Source organism: Polyodon spathula, chromosome 10, assembly GCF_017654505.1.
Source record: "Polyodon spathula isolate WHYD16114869_AA chromosome 10, ASM1765450v1, whole genome shotgun sequence".
Lineage (NCBI taxonomy): Eukaryota > Metazoa > Chordata > Actinopteri > Acipenseriformes > Polyodontidae > Polyodon > Polyodon spathula.
This window is the reverse complement of record NC_054543.1, coordinates 33817991-33838716: the sequence shown is the minus strand read 5'-3', so window position 1 is coordinate 33838716 and position 20726 is coordinate 33817991. Positions and strand designations below refer to the sequence as shown.

Here is a 20726-nt window from a genome sequence, read left to right as displayed (position 1 = left end):
GTACTCATTTTGTTTATTGTGTTGGTTTATTTTGGCCATTGTGCCCTTCTGTTTTGAGTTATTAAATAAATATGTGCGCCACAGCATCTCATGTTTACACCACAGTTGCCTTGTGTTGTGCAATTATTTTCTGGTCTGATGTCACCCCTCGAGCCGCACCAGTCTCCCGTGACCGAGGGAGACTATTTGCCAGTTGCGCATCCACTGCTAGGAGACTACCTGCTACTCCTGCCTCTACCACCAGAGGGAGAAGCCCAGCTGTCTTCACCCCCATTCCGGCAGCCAAACCTAGGGAGAGCCCATTAGCTCTTCTTCTCTTCCAAACCACTCTCCTCCTCACACTTGGTTTGCTTGTCTGTCGCTTAAAAACTGAACTCCCGACCTCCGTTTAGCCAGGCTATTTATAGTATAAAAACTGTTAATTAAAATGATCCACGAGTGGGAATGGTGGGAGTGGGATTTTTTTTTTTTATAAAAAATATAGCATTGACTACATGGTGCTTTATGCATGGGTAATACATTTTTGCTTCACTATATATATATATATATATATATATATATATATATATATATATATATATAATATATATATATATATAACACACACACACATCGGTTTACATATGATTTGTTTGAAAGGTCACAATAAGTGAATTGGTTTCAGCCTGTGTGTACTCAAAGTGGTTCAACTTGTACATCATTTTCCTCAGGTCTATAAAGACTTTCAAGCTGCAACTCAAATAGTGATCCAACAAAGCAACCACGAAGACCAAGCAGCTTTCGAAACAAGTCAGGGATAAAGTGGTAGAGATGCACAGAGAAGGAGAAGGGTACAAGAAAATTTCAAAGGTGCTGATTATCCCTCTCAGCACAGTGAACACCATCATTAAGAAGTGGAAGATGCATCATACCAGCCAGACACTACCCAGATCAGGTCGCCCTCCCAAACTGAGCAGGGGGCAAGCAGGAAAATGGTTCAGGATATGAGGAAAAGTATGCTTTTCCTTTTCAGACCTAAATTATTTCAATACAAAATAGGTATTAGTGCAGTACCTTTGAGAATGTGTAAAGTTAACCGTGTTTTCTACATGAATAATATGTATTCAATTGTATTCCCACATTGAAGGCGCTGTGCAGTATTTATCAGTAACTAAAATGAGTAACAGTAATGAGTTCACATAATTGCAGGTACTTAGCAGTAAGAGATGAAAGATGATCAAATATAGCACATCTAATTAACTACAATCTGGAGAGAATGTGGGTAGCAGATAAAGGTATTTTGCCCAGCGTGAAGTTACATCACTGAGAAAGTTTGCAAAATTGTGATTGATGGAACATTCTAAAACAGTAAAACAGAGCACACATTAACTGGTATTACTCATGCAGCGTGAAATCGGCAGGGTGTGCTTGAATAGTAAACTCATGATTTATATTGCAAGGCCATCAAAATGTTTGGTGGATTAAGAACATTCAACAAAGCATATCTTCCTGTTGCCTGTACAAATCAGGGGAAAATCCACTAAGCGATACAGCAATTATGTGTTGCTTACAAAAGCAGCTGGGAAATCAACTTCTGTATAGATTCTGATTTGTGGATTACTGCACTGAAGTCTGAGTTCAGTGTCCTTAACAAGATTGAATTGCCTTCCAAACTAAATCCAGGAGTCGTGGTATATATTGTAGCTACCCTTAGGGTACATGTGAGCACAGGGACATTCTCATGAAACTGAAACAAAGCCCAAGGCTTACTGCCCAACAAAACAGCACATTTATGGAATGGTGAACGATACCTGGGGTGGGAAACCCACCATTATAGCCATATGGCATCTCCTCTATAGCTTCAGCAGCATAAGTGGTTTGAATTTTTTGCATTGCATCGAATTAAACTTCAGGTACCATTAAGGTGTCAACAAATAAAACCATGAAATTGCCTTTGGCAGCATTTAAACTTAGGTCAAAGAGGTGAAAGTCACAGATTACCAGATTGTGAGGTTAAATTATTTTTCTTATAGAAGTAATAGCATTGAAAGAATCAGTCCACCAGGGTAATCGTTTAAAAAAATTAAGGTTCTTAAAGTTCAAATATTCACTATTTAAAAATCAGAATGTTTATTTATTTAAATGTGACAAGATTATGCTTTGAATGTCCACTCTAAGCACTGTTTCCACCCAAGAGTTACAGTGTGTGTTGTAAGCATCTACCTTGTTGCACTTGAAGTAAAATTAAGATTTTAAAAGGCTACATACATACACAATAGGTGGATCAGCCACCAAGTAAATCAATATAGAAAACTATCAGACTAAAATTTAAAACACAAAACAGGCCATTCAGAGTATAACACTGAATTTTCACCAAACTGTATGTTTTTAGAAAATACTGGCCTGAAATACAATGTGGTGAAATGCAAAAGCTTTATAAAAATTGTCTAATTAGTAGAAATTACCAAAAGCAATGCATATTAAATACATGAATACATAAATAAATACATACTAAATGACACGTCAATTTAATACCAAGGACACAGTAAATAAAGGACAAGCAAAAGTAAAATGCACCAAGTCTGGTGCTTCAACATATTTCCATTTGAATAACATATAGTTAGAATAATCATATATTTATTTAGAATCACCAAAATGATTCCCGCTAGATAATTTAGGAAGACGTGGGTGCAGAATATTCAGGAAAAATAGTGGCAGATCTCTTAATAAAGATGGAATGCTCATTACAGGTGTGACAGCTTAGCAGCCTGACAAAGCACAAAACTCATGGTCTTGTAAACTGTTCACACGATTAAAATACAGAAAACCTACCCAATCAAGTTTGTTACATGTTTATTCATCTTAAAAGGGGAATTTGCATTCAGATAGAACTCACCTTACCTGAATTATGCTCCCTCTTGTCCCCTTATGCCTTTTTAATTTTTGGTGCAACCCCCCCGCCCCCCCCCTGCCGCCCAGTTTTCAGTATATGTAAACATAAGTAATGAGATCTGGTTAGCTACCATGGATAGCTGTTTGTTTCATCTTCCAAGAATCACACTGGAAAATGACCTTTTAATACATGCATTACCCCAAACCACAACAAAACCACCAGACACATTCTCGAAAGCTGTGCTAAACAAGTTCAAAGGAGCTGGTTTGAAAATAGCAGAGATCGCCCCAGGATATAATGACCCTTTGAAAAGCATTTGATCTCCACATAGTTGCAGCTAGGGACTTGACACCAGCTAGAAGGGAACTACATTTTATTTTAAAGTCTGGTTTGGTCACAGTTCAAGTGTCCAGGCACGTTTTCAGTACTAAATAATAACCCCTGCACATGGTTTGCTCTGGAGCCTTCCTTGTTTCTCCTGCATGCAATCAGATAAGCAGTATGCTTAAATGTGCTCTGTATTTGCATACTAACTCTGCAGTATTTGAATTATGACAGTCACTTGCATAAACTCCTGATTGTTAATTATTCTAAAGGCACTATATATGAATTAAATTTAAAGTGTGACCTTACAGTTACAAATTTTTGTATTATTATTTTTAAAAGAATACTCTGTGACATGTTCTGTGCTTTAGCAGAATTATTGCTACCAACTGCATAAAAAGCGTAGAAATGTGTGTTTATAAATGGTTAACAACACAATTTATTTCCAGTTAATGTACAAAGTAAATGTTTAAAAAAAAAAAAAAAAACACATTAAAACAGTCTTTTGTCTTTTGGTAGAATTATTTTGTGGACCAAGGCACTATAACCTGATCAAAGTAATCAAAGTAGTGCACCTTTTTGTTTTTGTTTTTTTTAATCAGTGCGTACCAGGTGATGGGATGATCAGCAGAAACTGGCAGCTAATCCAAAGTGCCTCTCCCGTTCATTTTTACAAGAAAGAGATACAAAAACAACTCAGAGAGTCTGACTAGCTGAGTTGACTGTAAACACTTTCTTTTTTTTTTTATATTGTCTATAAGTTTCAGTAAAAACGGTGGTAAGTGTGGCACTGCACAGTACATCTAGAAAAAAAGATACAAAGTACCTAATTAAAATGGTAGTTGCAAAAAACAAAATGTTCTAACAGAAGATGAAAACGAACTCATTTGTCTTCACAGATGTGGTGGCAAAGAGATGTGTTTTTTTTTTTGTTTTAAGAATTCACTCTCAACCCCAACTCTGATAAAATGAATGTGCAATGATTGGCAACAAATTGAATCATGACCATGATTAGCAAAACAGGCAACAGTTCACTGACATTCACAGGTGCCTTCTTAAGATCGGTTTTGTTGCCTCTGCCAGAAGTGCACAAAATCCAGTTGTTGTCACCACTTGTACTATCTGAATGTAAACAAACTTGCAATTCCAGTTTTTTCAGTGTTATTGTACTTCATACACTGTAAACATTACTTGTTCTGAAACCATTATTACAGCTTTCTTAAAACAGCATCTTTTTTTCAGAAAAGCTGAAGTTAGAGAAAAAAAAAAAAGACTAACAGAACCCAGAACCACTCAACATATTTACAAAATAGCAGCAAACCAGCTTGTTCAGTTTATTCTGGCAGGGAGCTAGTGTTATTGGAAAGGAAAGACTTCTACTTTAAAGATAGAACTGACTTCCTCATTACTTAACTATTTGCTCTGCTCTGTTGTGCATGAATTTGATTGTATGCCTACTTAAAGAGGAAAAGCAAAGGAGGTCAGAAATAAACATGAAAAAATACTCAAATAGCTAAGTGTAAAATAAACATCAATGCAGCGCTCCACTGAAAGGTGTTATTAAAAGCAGAAAGGTGAATTACACTTGAATCTATATCTAAAATGTAAGTTTAATTTTCAAACCACAAATTGTGTCTACTGCATTCACTGCCCAAAATGGAATTCTCTACATGGAAGAAACAGGGTAATCAATTTCTATCAGATTTATACAGCACACAGATGATTGTGAAATCAATTCCAGACCAGAGACAGACTCTTCACACTTTAGTCAAACACAATTTCAGAAAACAGCAAAAAAATCCACCCTGAAGTTTTCTACACACTATATCTCTCTATTTAACTAGTTGCATACCCTTTGTTTGGGGCTTCCACCACTGGACTAACCCCCACCAACACAGAAACACTTTGTCAAAATGCTGGTCTATCTTCACTTTCTTAACTAAAGTTACAATCCTGTGTAGTGTGAAACCACGTACCTGGGTCGTACCCAGGTTAATCTGGGTCCCAGATTCCCAACAAACTTTGACCCGGGTTGAGCGAGACAAAATGCACGACAGCCGTTCGTGAGCCAATGCAATAACAAACAGCCACGCCTGCGTGAAGGTTTCACTTCTGCAAGGAACATTTCTGTTTATTCTGTTTAGCCACATTTTTGTTGATTGAGACACGCCATGAGCCAGATTGCATCAGGGATGTAGAAACATCTGCTCTAATCAACATTTGGGCCGTCGGTTCAATCTAGAGATGCTTGGATGGAAGCATCTGTAACAAGCTGCTTCCGGTGCAATTATATACGCATTGTGCACTTGCGTCTGTCATCCAGGTCAACGCAAAATTGCGTACCCAACCCACATGCAACGGGTACTGATCTGGGTAGAGCATGCCAGTGTGAAAGGGCTTTAGTTTATTTCTGAACCACAAGTCTTACTAGTTAAAAGGGCATTCTGTGAAAGAAATACTGTATATTTCCAGTTGGGAGTTTCTTCACACAATACTGTCAAACGGGAGTTGTCAGAACATAGCACCTTATCTGCTCAGAGTTTTCCAAGTCTTCTGCCTTGTATACTACTGGATGCAAGTAATTCTGTTGGCATCTGAAAAAAAAGTAGTTTGCAAACAGCATCTTAGCAATGGGATTTCTCTATATTTCAACACTGAGATTTGAATTGTTCCATTGCTTTTACATTTATATACTGCTTCACCTTCTTTTATGAACAGTAAATATGTAGTTATTTGATTTTCAGGATTTATTTAAAATCTTGATTAAGCAGTGTGTAATGATTTGTGCTCTCTAAACGTTACCATTAGATATAACAAGCCAAGATGTCAAAATAAATCCTTCTGCTTCCAGGATTAGATTCTAGCAAACCACTGAGATGTCTGTTATAAATACAGTGGCTCTCAAAAGTATTCACCCCCCTGGTACTTTTCCACATTTTATTATGTTACAACATGGAATCAAAATGGATTTAATTAGGAGTTTTTGCCACTGATCAACACAAAAAAAGTCCATAATGTCAAAGTGAAAAATAAAATCTACAAATTGTTCTAAATTAATTACAAATACAAAACAGAAAATAATTGATTGCATAAGTATTCACCCCCTTGAGTCAAAATTTGGTAGAGGCACCTTTGGCAGCAATTCCAGCCATGAGTCTATTTGGATAAGTCTCTACCAACTTTGCACATCTGGACACTGCAATTTTTGCCCATTCTTCTTTGCAAAATTGTTCAAGCTCCGTCAAGTTGGATGGGGACCTTTGGTGAACAGCAATTTTCAACTCTTTCCACATATTCTCAATTGGATTGAGGTCCGGGCTTTGACTGGGCCACTCCAGGATATTGACCTTTTTGTTTTTAAGCCACTCCAGTGTGGCTTTGGCTGTATGTTTGGTGATATTGTCCTGCTGGAAGACGAATCTTCTCCCAAGTCCCAGGTCTCTTGCAGGCTTCAGCAGGTTTTCCTCCAGGATTTCTTTGTACTTTGCTGCATCCATTTTGCCCTCTATCTTCACAACTTTCCAGGCCCTGACACAGAGAAGCATCCCCATAGCACGATGCTGCCACCACCATGCTTCACGGCAGGGATGGTGTTCTCAGGATGATGTGCAGTGTTAGGCTTGCGCCAAACATAGCACTTAGCGTTGAAGCCAAAAAGCTCTATTTTGTTCTCATCAGACCATAGAATCGACTTGTTCTCAGAGTCTCCCACATGCCTTCTGGCAAACTCTAGCCGAGATTTGATGTGAGTTTTTTTCAACAATGGCTTTCTTTTTGCCACTCTCCCATAAAGGCCAGTTTTGTGAAGTGCCCGGGCTATTGTTGCCGTATGCACAGTGTCTCCCAGCTCAGCCGTGGAAGACTGTAACTCCTCTAGAGTTGCCATAGGCCTCTTGGTGGTCTCCCTCACTAGTGCCCTTCTCGTTTTTGAGGACGGCCTGTTCTAGACAGATTCACAGTTGTGCCACATTCTCTCCATTTCTTAATAATGGACTTTATTGTGCTCCGGGGGATAACCAATGCCTTGGAAATGTTCTTATATCCTACCCCTGACTGGTGCTTTTGAAGAACCTTACTCCGGATTTGTTTTGAATGTTCCTTAGTCTTCATGATGTAGTTTTTGTTAGAAATGTACTAACCAACTGTGGGACCTCCCAGAGACAGGTGTATTTAACCTGAAATTATGTGACTTCTAAAGACAATTGGTTGCACCAGAGCTTATTTAGGTGTATCATAGCAAAGGGGGCCTCCACCTGTGTTAAACTGTTGTGATTCACACGATTTCGGGATAAATTCAGGAGTTCCTGTAGGTTCCCTCTGCTGGGAAGTGCATTTCAAAGCAAAGACTCACCCATGAGTACTAAGGCGCTTTCAAAAGAACTCCGGGACAAAGTTGTAGTTTTTGTTAGGAAATGTACTAACCAACTGTGGGACCTCCCACAGACAGGTGTATTTAACCTGAAATCATGTGAGACACCTTAATCGACTCCATTCAACTAATAGTGTGGCTTCTAAAGAGAATTGGTTGCACCAGAGCTTATTTAGGTGTGTCATAGCAAAGGGGGTGAATACTTATGCAATCAATTATTTTCTGTTTTATATTTGTAATTAATTTAGAACAATTTATAGATTTTATTTTTCAGTTTGACATTACAGACTTTTTTTTGGGTTGATCAGTGGCAAAAACTCCTAATTAAATCCATTCTCATTCCATGTTGTAACACAATAAAATGTGGAAAAGTCCAAGGGGTGTGAATACTTTTGAGAGCCACTGTACATACTGTTGGTGTGGATCCTGCACCAAACAAATGTTGGATGTAATTTTGAGGCTGGGACTGTTTCTAATCTGAAAAGTGGGCTGGACGCAATAGGGGATGACCACTATAATTCGAAGTAAATGGTACCAACCCACAGTGTTTTTCATTGTAAGCTTGCCTTATATAGTGTTGATATGAAAACTGTTATTTTGCTGTGTACACTATGTGAAATTGCAGGTTTTAATTTTTTTACAAACACTGGAATTATACATTAACAAGACAAAGTACTTGTGAATATGGAAACTGGGTTTTTAAAGTCATGTTAAATATGTCCAACATCTAGCTGTTGCTTAAAGCTGCTTTATAAATTGTACCCTAATCTTCTTGGCTGTATTTAGAAGTACAAATGCCAGTTGAAAGTCTTTTTTTTTAAAGATTGTACAAAAAAAAGAAAGGAAACAAGAGAGACTATGTGGTCCAGTGGTTAAAGAAATGTGCTTGTAACCTGGAAGCCCCCAGTTCAAATCCCAGCTCAGCCACTGACTCATTGTGTGACTCTGAGCAAGTCACTTAACCTCCTTGTGCTTCGGGTGAAAAGTTGTTGTAAATGACTCTGCAGCTGAAGCATAGTTCACACACACTAGTCTCGTATGTTGTAAAGCACTTGGTGATGGTGGGCCACTATGAAAGGTGCTATATAAAATAGTTACTATTATTATTATTATTTTCTACTTACTATCTATATTCTCTGACATAGGAGACCAGTGCAATTAGAGTGAAACCAGGGTTAAGTGTTGTTGCTTTAGCGTGTGAAAGAACACAGACTGTAAAAGTGCCTTTTTTCACTACACTAGCAAATACAGAATTGCAATAGTCAATTATTTAAGTGATAAATGCATGCACAAGGGTCTCTGCTCCAGCAGAATACTAATGAGGGAGCAGCCAAGCAATATTTCAAAGGTAGAACATGCAGTACAAGAAACAAAATTAATATGTGGATCGAAACTCAGTTCTGCATTAATAAAGACGTTAAGTGTCTTAACACCAAGTTCCTGCTGTTAACACACCTTCAGTAACACATCAAAATACCCTCCGTCTTTCCAACATTTAATTGTATAAAATTACTAAACATCCAACAGCTGGACAGAGTCCAAGGATCAGTGGGTTTTAATGAAAAATACAGTTTTGTGTCATCTGAATACATATGAAAACTTGACTTTATGCTGATGAATGACTTCCAAGGGCAGCATATAGATCAAAACCCTGTGGTACCCTGAATTGAGATGCTGATCGAGATGACAGGATGTGACCCAAAAGCTTCAACCTGTCCAAAAAAGATTACATTATCTAAGCTGTCAAAGCTTGTGGTAATATCTAACAAGATTAACAAAGACAGCCAGCATCACTACTGACTAGAATATCCATTTTAAGCAGTCTCTGTGCTGTTAAAGGGATAAAAACTTGCTTGGAATTTCTCTAATCAAAAGAAGAGATTGCAACTGTGTAGCAACACCACTCTGTCCAATTCATCTTACTTGAATGTACGCTGGTACCCACATGACCAGCACACACTTTTGAATTCCATGTACCGGTCTGCTCGGAGCATATCTCAAACTGGATTTCCACAATTTACCATGTTGATAACATTTGAGTCACACTGGTAAAACTCAACTCTCCACACTGGTTTAATTTACCATGTTGATAACACTTTTGAGTCACACTGGTAAAACTCAACATCAAGTAATTAACATGGGCTGTCAGACTTCTTGGGAACTAAGTTTGTGACTGTTTGTGTTTTTTTTTTTTTTTTTTTTTTTTTTTTTTATTTTGTGAACTTCTTAAGGGCAGTGAAATCAAACAGGCTGTCACAGAAACTCTCAAAAGAAAATATGCATGCATTCCTAATGGTACATAAAGGTTTCCCTCTGCAAAAAAAAAAAAAAAAAAAAAAAAAAAATATATATATATTTATATATAGATTATAATTATTATAATTAATATAATAATCTATATAATATTATATCTATGCTAATAGTGGGGAGGGGGAATGCATAATCCTCTGCCTTTAATATATTATATCCTGAAGAATAATAATTCGACACAAGTTTTTTGTACTGATACCTGATATATCCTGAAATAATTCATATAAAATATCAGATAAGAGAGTATATATAACCTTCATTTACATGATTAACAAGCAACACAAAAAATTCTAAACACGGGCCAAAATGGTACTTCTTATATAAGCTGTGTAAAACAAATGACTATGATTATTGCTTTATATAGGTATTCCTGCATAATCCTGCCTCTTCCTGTTCAGTCTCAGATAAGAGAGCAGTAACCTGTAATCATGTTATTTCACTTCTAACCCAAATGCTGCATATAATCTCCAGGTTCAGGAGAAAAAAAACTAAATGTCAAGCAGATTAGGCCTTACCTAAGTTTTGCGAACGAATGGCCACAATCCCGCGCTGCAGCACACTCATTCAACCACCGCTAGACCTCCATTATTCCTTTGCCCTTTAAAAAAATGAGGCATATAACTATTAAAAAAGAAGAGAAAAAAATCCTGGGTTATCCACATCACAATAAACATGCTTTACTGAATTCACTTTATTATTATTTTTTTTTTACCTAAAGCAATCTAAGAAGCTTTATACAAAAGAGAAGCATACTATTCTTTCACAGATAAATAATGATATATCCTCGGGCTCTACAACTGTCAAAATAAAATAAACATCAGCTTTCTGCGGCAAGCAATTCCCTGTACTTCATTTGTAGGCATTTCTTTTAAAATTGTCAGAGAAGAAAGCACCATAAAATTGATCACTCTGCTTAAAAAGTCAAAGATTGTCCTTTGACTAGTGTCCATGCAAAAGAAAAAACATGTATTAGAGTATTGAAGGAGTAAAATGGTTGTCATATAGTAGTTCTAAATGGTAGTTCAAATCCTCCACCATGTAACATTCTTAAGAAATGTATGGTATGTACTGGAATCATTATGAAACTGACCTTGATATTTCAGACCAATGACTCATGTCATAAAATAAATCATTTTCTAGCTTGATTTAAAAATAAATAAATAAAAAATAAAAAACCTATGTTAATCAGTGAAATCGCCTATAACAAACAATCATACTGCAGTGATGTGAGACACATTTTATAATATATATATATATATATATATATATATATATATATATATATATATATATATATATATATATATATATATATATATAGACTATATTATTACTGCAGTATGTTTGTTTTGTTATACAAATAGGCTATACAGCAGCCTGCAGTGCAGAATAAGAAGACGCCTTTGTTCGACTCACAGATAATTTTCTTGGATAGCTTTTTAAGATCAATGGATGACATAAAATAATCTCTTTCATTTGTGTTACCAGACTGTAGCTGGGCATTAAAGCACTTCTTGTTTGTAACTTAGGAATCATATCTATGGAAGACCTGTAGATCATCTAAAAGACTTGGTATTGTTTTTGTGCCCTCGTGACTTTGACTTTAAAAAAACAACAAATCATGGGTAATTTAAGCAAAGCAGAAGTAATTTGACTTTATTATTATTATTATTATTATTATTATTATATTATTATATGGGCATTTCATTTCTGATATTACATTCAGTTTCTGGTGCTGGGCTCTCATGAGTGAGGCCATCAAACAGAACCACCTGGAATCTTTAAAAAAAAAAAAAAGTACCATTCAGTGGCTTGTAAAGTATATAATATTAAACAACGTAGATTGTTTATAATTTCGTGGTGCCAATAAACTGGAGACAGTTTTACCAATTGTAGTTGGAACTATATGTTTAAAAAAGTCAGTGGAACAGTGAATAAGACAATTGGGGTTGTGCTTGGCACTTTTACAAATAGCATCTAACCCCACCTACTGATAGTTCATTTTATATTGTACATCCAGAATGTTGTAAGGTACAGTTAATGCATTGTCCACAATGCCTTTACTTATTATTCATTTATTAATAGAGTTTGAATCCGGATAGGGAATCTATTGATTATAGTCCTGCATTTCTTGAACTATTGGAGATACTTGCTATTTACGCTGGATGCTTTCAAAATTAGTTTTGTTACCAAAATGTAAGCCTTTTGAATCATCTCAGTCAATCGGGTTCATGTAGGTAGGCTACTATCCCACCATCAGCAGTCTCAGAATTGAAATCTATCACTGCAATGGCAGTTCAGTTTCAAGCATCCCAGCACTACCCATTATTAAACACGCACTTCAAAAAGCCTTAATATACAGTTTAGAAAAGCTAAAACAATACTGACATTCTCTTTCATTAAATGTGCTTTCCTCTGGTTTGGGACATCCTCGAAGTTGTTGAGTGTCGTTCATATTTTATAAGCTTCCTCTGAAACCTGTGTGTGTGTAAGCATGTTTTTGCACTGATAAACACTTTGAATCTACCTAAAGATGCTCCTAATATTCAGAACAGCAGTAAGATACAGCACCCATAAGTGCCACAGGTATCTCATACAAATTATAGATACTGTAATCACTGCAAATTGTTGCATGGAAACTGTCTTAAAGGATAAAAGAATAGGTAAAATCCATGCAAATAATATATTGTATTTTTTTTTTCTTTACCACTGTAAAAACGCTGCATTTCATCAACTATTTTAGATACTGCCAGTAACATAATGTATATCCCCACCACGATTGTGGAAAAAAAAAAAAAAGAGCTACCAGGAAAAAGTAATCTCAATATGACCTACATCCACCGTATGCACATGTAATAATGTTAGTATGTATGGGAAACTGTAGTGTGACAAAAGGACATACCGGTTACACAAGACACAGTACCTGTATAAAACATACTGCACCATGCTCAAAGTACCATATTCCTTCAAATTTAAGATGCAGCCCAAGTTTCCCATCCTCAGTTTGAGGAAAAAAATAAATCACATAAATATGTATTTATTTGTTGGAAACTAACACTCGCCAGTTCGCCCTAGGTGAATTAAAACTGACGAGGACTAGTTGGTGTCTGTGTCTCAATAGCCCTGTGGGCGAGTGCTTTAAAAAAGTGTACAGATATACTCACAGGTTCACAGGACTGAGTTTAAAAAATGCAGGAAAGATAAATTTTCTAATGGGGTGTGGCAGTGGTGAACAAACATTCAAAACAGTGACTGGAGAACTAAAACCTCCCTTCACCTCCCCTTTTTATGCCAAATTTTGATATATGAGAATGCGTCAGAATTTCATTGAATTTTGTCCATGTGATTACTTACACTGTTAATTTATTCACCATGTGGTTTAATTCTGAACTTTCCATATAAACAAACTGTACTTGTTAAACATCAAAATATTACTAAAACAGCCATTTCCTCACATTGTTTCATTGTTCTATTATACTCTTTTTTTGAAAAAGCCCAGTTGCTTGAACACAACTTATTCGGTAAGTCGACCAATGTAGATTTAAGGGATGATCGCTTAACTATCTCTTACTAATATATTCATATTACAGGATTTAGTGTAAAATATGAGAAAACAATTTCATATGGTCGTTTCAAAGAAATATAATTTGAGGAAATGGCTATCTGCTTGAGCTATTTTGTGTTTACATAGTGTTTTAATGTCTAAAAAGTAGACTTAGTTTATAATACAGAAAGTTTATATTTAAACCACGGTGATGGCGTATTGCATCTTTGAAGTAAGCGTAAAGTAATTTTACAAATATGTGGGGATTTACACCAGGTTGCGACCCCCACCACAAAAGAAAAAAGAGTCAATGATTCGCAAACACAAGGAAAATGACAGAGAAAAGAGGCAGCATACTTTTCGGCTTTCACAATTTGACTGGCTGCAGTAAGTCTTCACCTTCAGAAAATAAGATGCACTGCAAGGTGTGTGTCCAATATGACCTTAAAAGATAGTCAATTTTAAAGCACATGAAAAATCAAGTTATAACTGTGTGCAACTAGTGAAAGCAAAAACTGCCAAACAAGGCACATTAAAAGTGCAACAATTACTACACACCATGAACACCTCCTGTGATTTTAAAGCTAAAAGTGCTTTTTACAACAGCTCACGCCCTTGCAAAGCATGCAGGACTATATTCTGATTTTGAATGTGTGACCTGAATGAGGTAAAATGTAAAACAGGTTTTCTGTAAACAGTTATAATGCATTTCTTTCCCCTCATTCTCTAGATGTTCCCCAGCGTTTGTCTCCGTGCCGTGCTAGACTTTAGTGGCTGTTTGTGTGTGTGTGTGTGTGTGTGTGTGTGTGTGTCTGTGTAGTGGGCCTAGTTCCCTCTGCCTGCTGTTGTCTGAAATATTCAAGCTCTCCTTTGTGTTGCCGTTTCCAGTTAAAAACATTGCTCTAAAGAGGCAGGGCCTTCCCTAGAGGCTCTGGTCAGATTGTAAGTCTTGTTGCCTAATAAAGAGTTACATTTACTTGAGTTACATTCATTGGGTTTCTTATAGACCCGGCAGGTGGCACCTTTAGCAACACATCTACAATACATAGCTTGGAAAAACAGCAAGCAAAACAACTGTCAGAAATATGAAGGGTATAATCCATCATACTCATTCAGATTTCTTTTCAACATGCGATCCCAGAAATACTAAATACACAGTAAGCACCTGCATGCCCTATTATTACAGTATAAATGTTTATGAAATTAATCTACTTTCCCACCCAGCCTTTTCCTTTATGTTCTTAATCATTTCTATTTACTTGCAGTATTTTTCTTTCTATCCACCCCCAAGTGCAATATATACTGTGGGCCTACGCTTTCAAATTGGCATGTACATCAGCTGTTTTCCATAAAAGTGTTTTGAGGTCATTAATAACAACCCAAGAGGTTTTCAGAGGGGTGGGTACAGTATGCAGATGTTCTCTGAGAAATAGTCTTCTGAATTGCAAAAGCGTAAAGCTTACATTAAGTTAAGGTATTTTTATACTGCACAAATTGCAGTAACAGCTCAGCTTTTAACATAAGTTGAACAACAATCTGCTAAACGTCACCTAATAGTAAAAAGAAAATGTATTGTTAAAAATAAGTATTCCATTTCTCATCTGACACTTCATTTGTTGTGTGTATTTATGCAACCTACAATTGTTGTAAATACACGTTCATCATTATTTTCGTTCACCGTGCAGCTGTGTGCACATGTAAGACTGACATGTAATGAAAGGGTTTCTTGTCAACAACGCATTTCCCAAGGGTGACAAAATTCAACAATATACAGTAAGAATTTAAATTCAGGACAACTAGTGAGTACAATAATTAATTATTGTATTATTTTGTTTATTTAGTTTGTTTAACTATTGTATGGAATGTGTTTTGCTGGTTACACAGAATTAGCATTGACCCCAGCCCCCATTAAAAGTCAGCTAAAATGAGGTTGGGAAAAGTTTCTTTCAGTTCTAAATCCTCAATTCCAATGAACATCAGGAATGTCCACACACTCGAATCAATTATAAATCAGCTCTGAAGTGTCTCACTATTTTATTGTGAAGAGCCCTGGACTGCCTCTGCATTATTGTGCTTTATATTGCTACACAGCGCTCCAGATAAGGTTTGGGGTCTATGAGTAACTTAATTAAGACAGATAGTAAAATGTATTTTCAAGGGGTAAAACATTACCTTGAAGACATGAGTAATCTTGATAAATACTGTACAATCTTTAATGGTAACGGTGTAGGCATAAAAAAGGAGCCTTCCATTTTACTGCAATATTACTTTGAACAACTGTGCAACCACGCGTGTGCTTAACAAGGTTCTTTATCGGCTCAGCGCATTTTTTTTGAGGCACCACACTGACTGTTCAAATTAATTATGGTACTTCTATTTTAACATTAAATTCTTAAACTTGGTGAACATGTTAAAACTTCAATATAAAGCCATACAGATAAATAAAATAAGGCAATGCATTAATAGGTTATAAAACTGTTAGTTTAATAATAGGCACCTTCATCTGCATGATCACCAAGAGCTGTCACATCAAAGCAACAAGCATCCTGTCTTCTGAGTAAGACACAGAGGAGATGATTAGAACATGAGGAGACTCATTTACATAATTATTTTAGGAATACTTATGGCAAATGCTAACAACTATTTACCAAAGAAACTGTTACCGTCCTAAAAGGAGTTTATTTTATAGCACATATCTTCCAATCACTAGGAATAATAACCAGATTGATGGGCATAAAGAAATGATTGGACATCTCAAGCTTTTAACTGCTTACCCACATTTAATAACAAACATATTGCAAACAACTTAATGCTGGTATTAGGAAGCTTAATTCTTAAATCCATGTATTCTTTTTTTCTTTTCTTTTTCAGCAACCCCATCTGAAGAACGAATACATGAACATCAAAAGACTGTTCAGCTTTAACAGACTGAATGGTTCACAATGTCTAGAAAATATTGAATAATGGTCCAAACCTGCAGTCATTTGTTCAAATTAATACATCATATGTTTGATGGCAAGATCATACAATATACCAACATGGCACAATACTGTGATCATTGAAACGGGACAGGTGTCTTCATTGGGGGTCTCTAAACTGGAAAAGCAATTAAAGGATTTGGAATTTACTCCAGAACACCTGCAAATGAATATGCATACAGAGCTCCCAACTGCTACAGTGATCAACTATAAAGCAGCTTCCTATGGCGACCCAAACCCTTAAAGCCCTCACACAAAATGATTGCAGCACAGCAAACTGACCTACAGAGTTAGGTTAATAGGACTAAAATGGAAAAGCAATACTAATAAGAAAAGTGCTTTCACGCAGAACGGTAAACTTATGTTAACCCTTTAAGCTTGTACTGTATTAAAAAACAAAGACATCTGAAATCATGCTGATTTTGCACTATTACACAATGAATGCTATTTTCTAAATTCCAACAACAAGGCCTGAGGTAGAATTGTACGGCTGGAAAAAAAAATTCCAGAAGAATTCCAAAAAAATCAGCAGCATAAAAGGGTATCTACCTGGACATTTCCCTCTATACGTGTACACCAGTGTTCCTCTTGCTGAGCCTGTACCAGCATGTAACATGTGTTGACATAACATATAAATTCTGATCTCATGAATTAGGAGTAGGGAAAAAAACAAATAATGTTTCTAAAATGTCTGAAGTTATATTTAAACTTGTTTTGGTTTGTTTGGCAAAAGATCATAACTTGTAGATCATTTTTCAATAGTTCTTCTGGACACACTAACATTCTTCAAATTCATTCTTAAGTGTCTTAAATGTGTTCTACAGACTGAATAATGTTACTAAAGGTCAGAAAATCACATATTTTCCTAGCCCATCTATCACTGACACCGTCTTATATTACTAAAGGTCTTTATGCAGTATCCAGAACCCAGAATTAAACCGCATGTGCAAACTACACAGGATCCAAAAACAAAACCCCAATTTTTGTCACAGAAACATGTCAGCTGACTGAAAAAAAGCAAAAGCCTTTCAACATAACTTTGCAATGGTCATGCTCTGTGGTCTACGTCTATAGCACGCACTATTTACAGACAAAACTGTACGGTAAGCAGCTGAAGACATGGACCACTGACAACCGTCAGAAGCAATAATGGAATGTAGGACAAGCTCACTAATGGGGTGAGCTTGTCCAAGAAGACGTGTTAGCATTAGGATGCCAGATTTGTCCCTGTACCCAGGACGTTCCTGTGAATGAGGTGCTGGCACTTCGGTATACTTATATGTCCCACTGAATACAGATGTACCTTTTCTTTTAGGCAATAATTGGAACCTTTAACCTCCTGTAGGTATATTGTTACCATTAACTAGCTGAGATTTAGCATTCTGTAGGATAATAGGACACAACCAAACAACCGGAGATTATCCATGTGTAAGCAAATAATGCTTGTATCTTACCTGATCTATCTGACTACATGTCTCAGAAAATGAGCACTGCCACTGTAGAAAGCAACCTGCAAAGTTGTTAAATGTTTAAATTAAGATGTATTCTATAACAAGCTGCAATGGTAATTCATGTGGGCTACAATTGCAAGTACTGTATGTGTAAATAAAAATATTCTAAATTATAATCTTGAACATAATGATGAAATATGAGAGTTTATTCTGGACTCCTTGGTTGAAGCCAGTGATTTAATTCGCAGGCAGAACCTGCACTCGAGCCACATTCCAAAAATAAAGGAATGCCAATGACAAGAATCCTGTACGTCTACAAATACAGCTTACACAAATCATAGCTCATTAACTCAATAAAAGTATTTTGAAGTTGAATGTACTAAAGAGTCTTGACTGTGCTCACTCACTACAGTACACACCTATTCAAATCATTGTCAGATCTTGAAGCTCGACCCATATTACAGTGGGAAATTGTGAAATATTGATTCTCTTTCATGAATGGCAACCTCATATGGGGTTTAGTCTTTATATGGGGAGCCACCCCCCCTCCATATAATGCAATTATTATTAATATACAGTATTTAGTATGTGTTACTGTTCAAGTTATTTGCAATGGCGCCAGGCAGCACCATCTTTATGAAATTACAACAGGCTAAGGCTGGGACGGCCTACTTTTTCACTATCGATATATTGTTCTCCAAAAAAGCACATGCACCGATTGACGTTATGAAAAGGATAAAAAAATAAATTAAAAAAAATGCAGTAATACATGTGGAGCTGTGGATTACTGTGTAACAATGCAAGTAACACCTTAAAAACGATTATGCATATTAAATTGAATTAAATTGTTTTTTATATATAAAATTATATATATATATATATATATATATATATATATATATATATATATATATATATATATATATATATATATATATATATATATATGTGTATGTGTGTGTGTGTGTGATTTGTACCACCAATTGGGTGTCAAAGCAAAATCTGAAAAAAAACAGTCAGAGTAACAATCAAGAGAAAAACTATGCATGACATTTTAATAAAACGCAAACAATAACAGCAGTGCGTTTCTAAAACGCAGACGTAAGAGACAACATTTCCCCTTTCGTCCCTTAATTTCATTTATATTCCGAAGTAGTTTTATGCAATGAAACGTGTAAAAATTGTTCCACTGCATTGGTTCATGTTCTACAACACTGATTTCTACGGTGGGATTGGGGGATTTTCAAAAGAAAACGTTTTATAATAAGCTTGTCTATGTCTAGGTCTACTACCATCATTTATACTGTGTACTGTTTTTCAGATTAACGAAGTTAACATGTAATAGTTACACTGGAAAATAATGTAACTGTGCCGATTTTGAGATGGTATGCTTTTTACAAATGCATATTTTTACAGGCTAGCGTACCTCTGCATCTCATTAATGGTCACGCAAATTAGTCGAGTTACTGGAGTATCACAAACATTACTTTCTTTACTTTTCTTTCCATCTTACTTTTGAAAACAATTGTCAAACATCGAAGGCATTGTAGCTCGGTCAATACAGTATTTGTAATTCTAGCACAAAGCTCTTAACTTCTGCACAGATCCAATCCCATCAGTAACACTCATAGGGGGCGGGGCATAGGGGAGAAAGGGAGAAGGTGAGCTCAATCACATGCAGATTCAGTCAGTCATACCTGAGGGGAGCAGAGAAGCGCTGAGCTTAATTAAACAAAATAATGGCCGATTCCAAATTTAATAAAAAAAAATAAAAGTTTTTTTTCTTTGCTTAAACCCTTTACACAAACAACAATGCACAGGCTTAACTATCAATAGTTGTCAAAGGAGAAGATGCATCACCTCAGCCTTAAACAGGAGATGACTGGTAACAGCTGAAGCACAGTCATATTATTGATTGGACTGTTTGGACACAATAAGAACTAGAATAATTTAAAGCAACAGAACCTTAGAAAAAAAATCTAACATCCATAGTTCACGACCTCTAACTCTCAAATATTATATAATATATATATATATATATATATATATATATATATATATATATATATATATATATATATATATATATATAAAATGCACACAATACGTGAGAATAAAATGCCACCGTATGAAAAGTGAAACGTTTACAAAGATTTATCACTCACTACAAACATTTTAAGTCCGTAACAGAGTCAATTTGAGAATAAACACCAAATCAATGAACGAGAAACAGGGAGAAGCAAATAATACAGCTCAGAAAGCAGGCAGCACATGTAACAAATCACAGTGAGGAGTAGCAACTAGACCAAGAAATACATGTCTTTATGCAACTGAACTTCAAACAGACACCTTACCCACAGACCGTTCCTACCCCCGGAAAACAATTAACCAATTAAATGAAAGTTCCTTTGGTCATACAACCAATAGTAAGACAGTGACCGAGCAATGGATCACTGCAGACTGAGGAAGGACACAACTAGGCTAGTCCTCAGTTTAAACTCAAGAAAAAACTAAATAAATACATAAAGTAACTCAATAGAAGTGCTATTTAAATCTAATATGCCATTGTCTTAGTGAAAATATCAAATGTAATTGTACTCAGTCTGACCTCTGGGACCACACTTGCAGCTCTGCTTTGCTCCATCACTTGTGAATGTAGAGGTCAGGGCTAACTAGTAAAATACATAAATGCAATATTTTCAGCTGGACCATGGCATATCATATCATTTTTTCAGGGTGGGATGCTTGGATAAACCCCTTATAGCATCCCACCCCTTGAGTGGACATTAAAGTCTCATATCACACATTACACCCTGTGCATTATTCTCTATATATTACACACATATCCATACACATATATTGAAAGATGTGCATCTTC

At 36.0% G+C, this 20726-nt stretch overlaps 1 protein-coding gene across 6 annotated transcripts in view; it reads right to left on the bottom strand.

The window, feature by feature from the left end:
- LOC121322164 (PTB domain-containing engulfment adapter protein 1-like) overlaps positions 1-20726 on the bottom strand; it is a 124209-nt gene that overhangs the window by 71954 nt on the left and 31529 nt on the right. For 4 of the 6 annotated variants that reach the window (XM_041261732.1, XM_041261730.1, XM_041261736.1 and 1 more), the window contains exons 2-3: positions 13777-13862; positions 10391-10473 (exon numbers count right to left, since the gene is read on the bottom strand). The exons of 1 other annotated variant lie outside the window; for it this stretch is intronic. The gene's annotated coding sequence lies outside the window, so the exon portion shown is untranslated. The remainder of the gene's footprint in view (positions 1-10390; positions 10474-13776; positions 13863-20726) is intronic. One more of the 6 variants, XM_041261731.1, reaches the window with a different exon arrangement.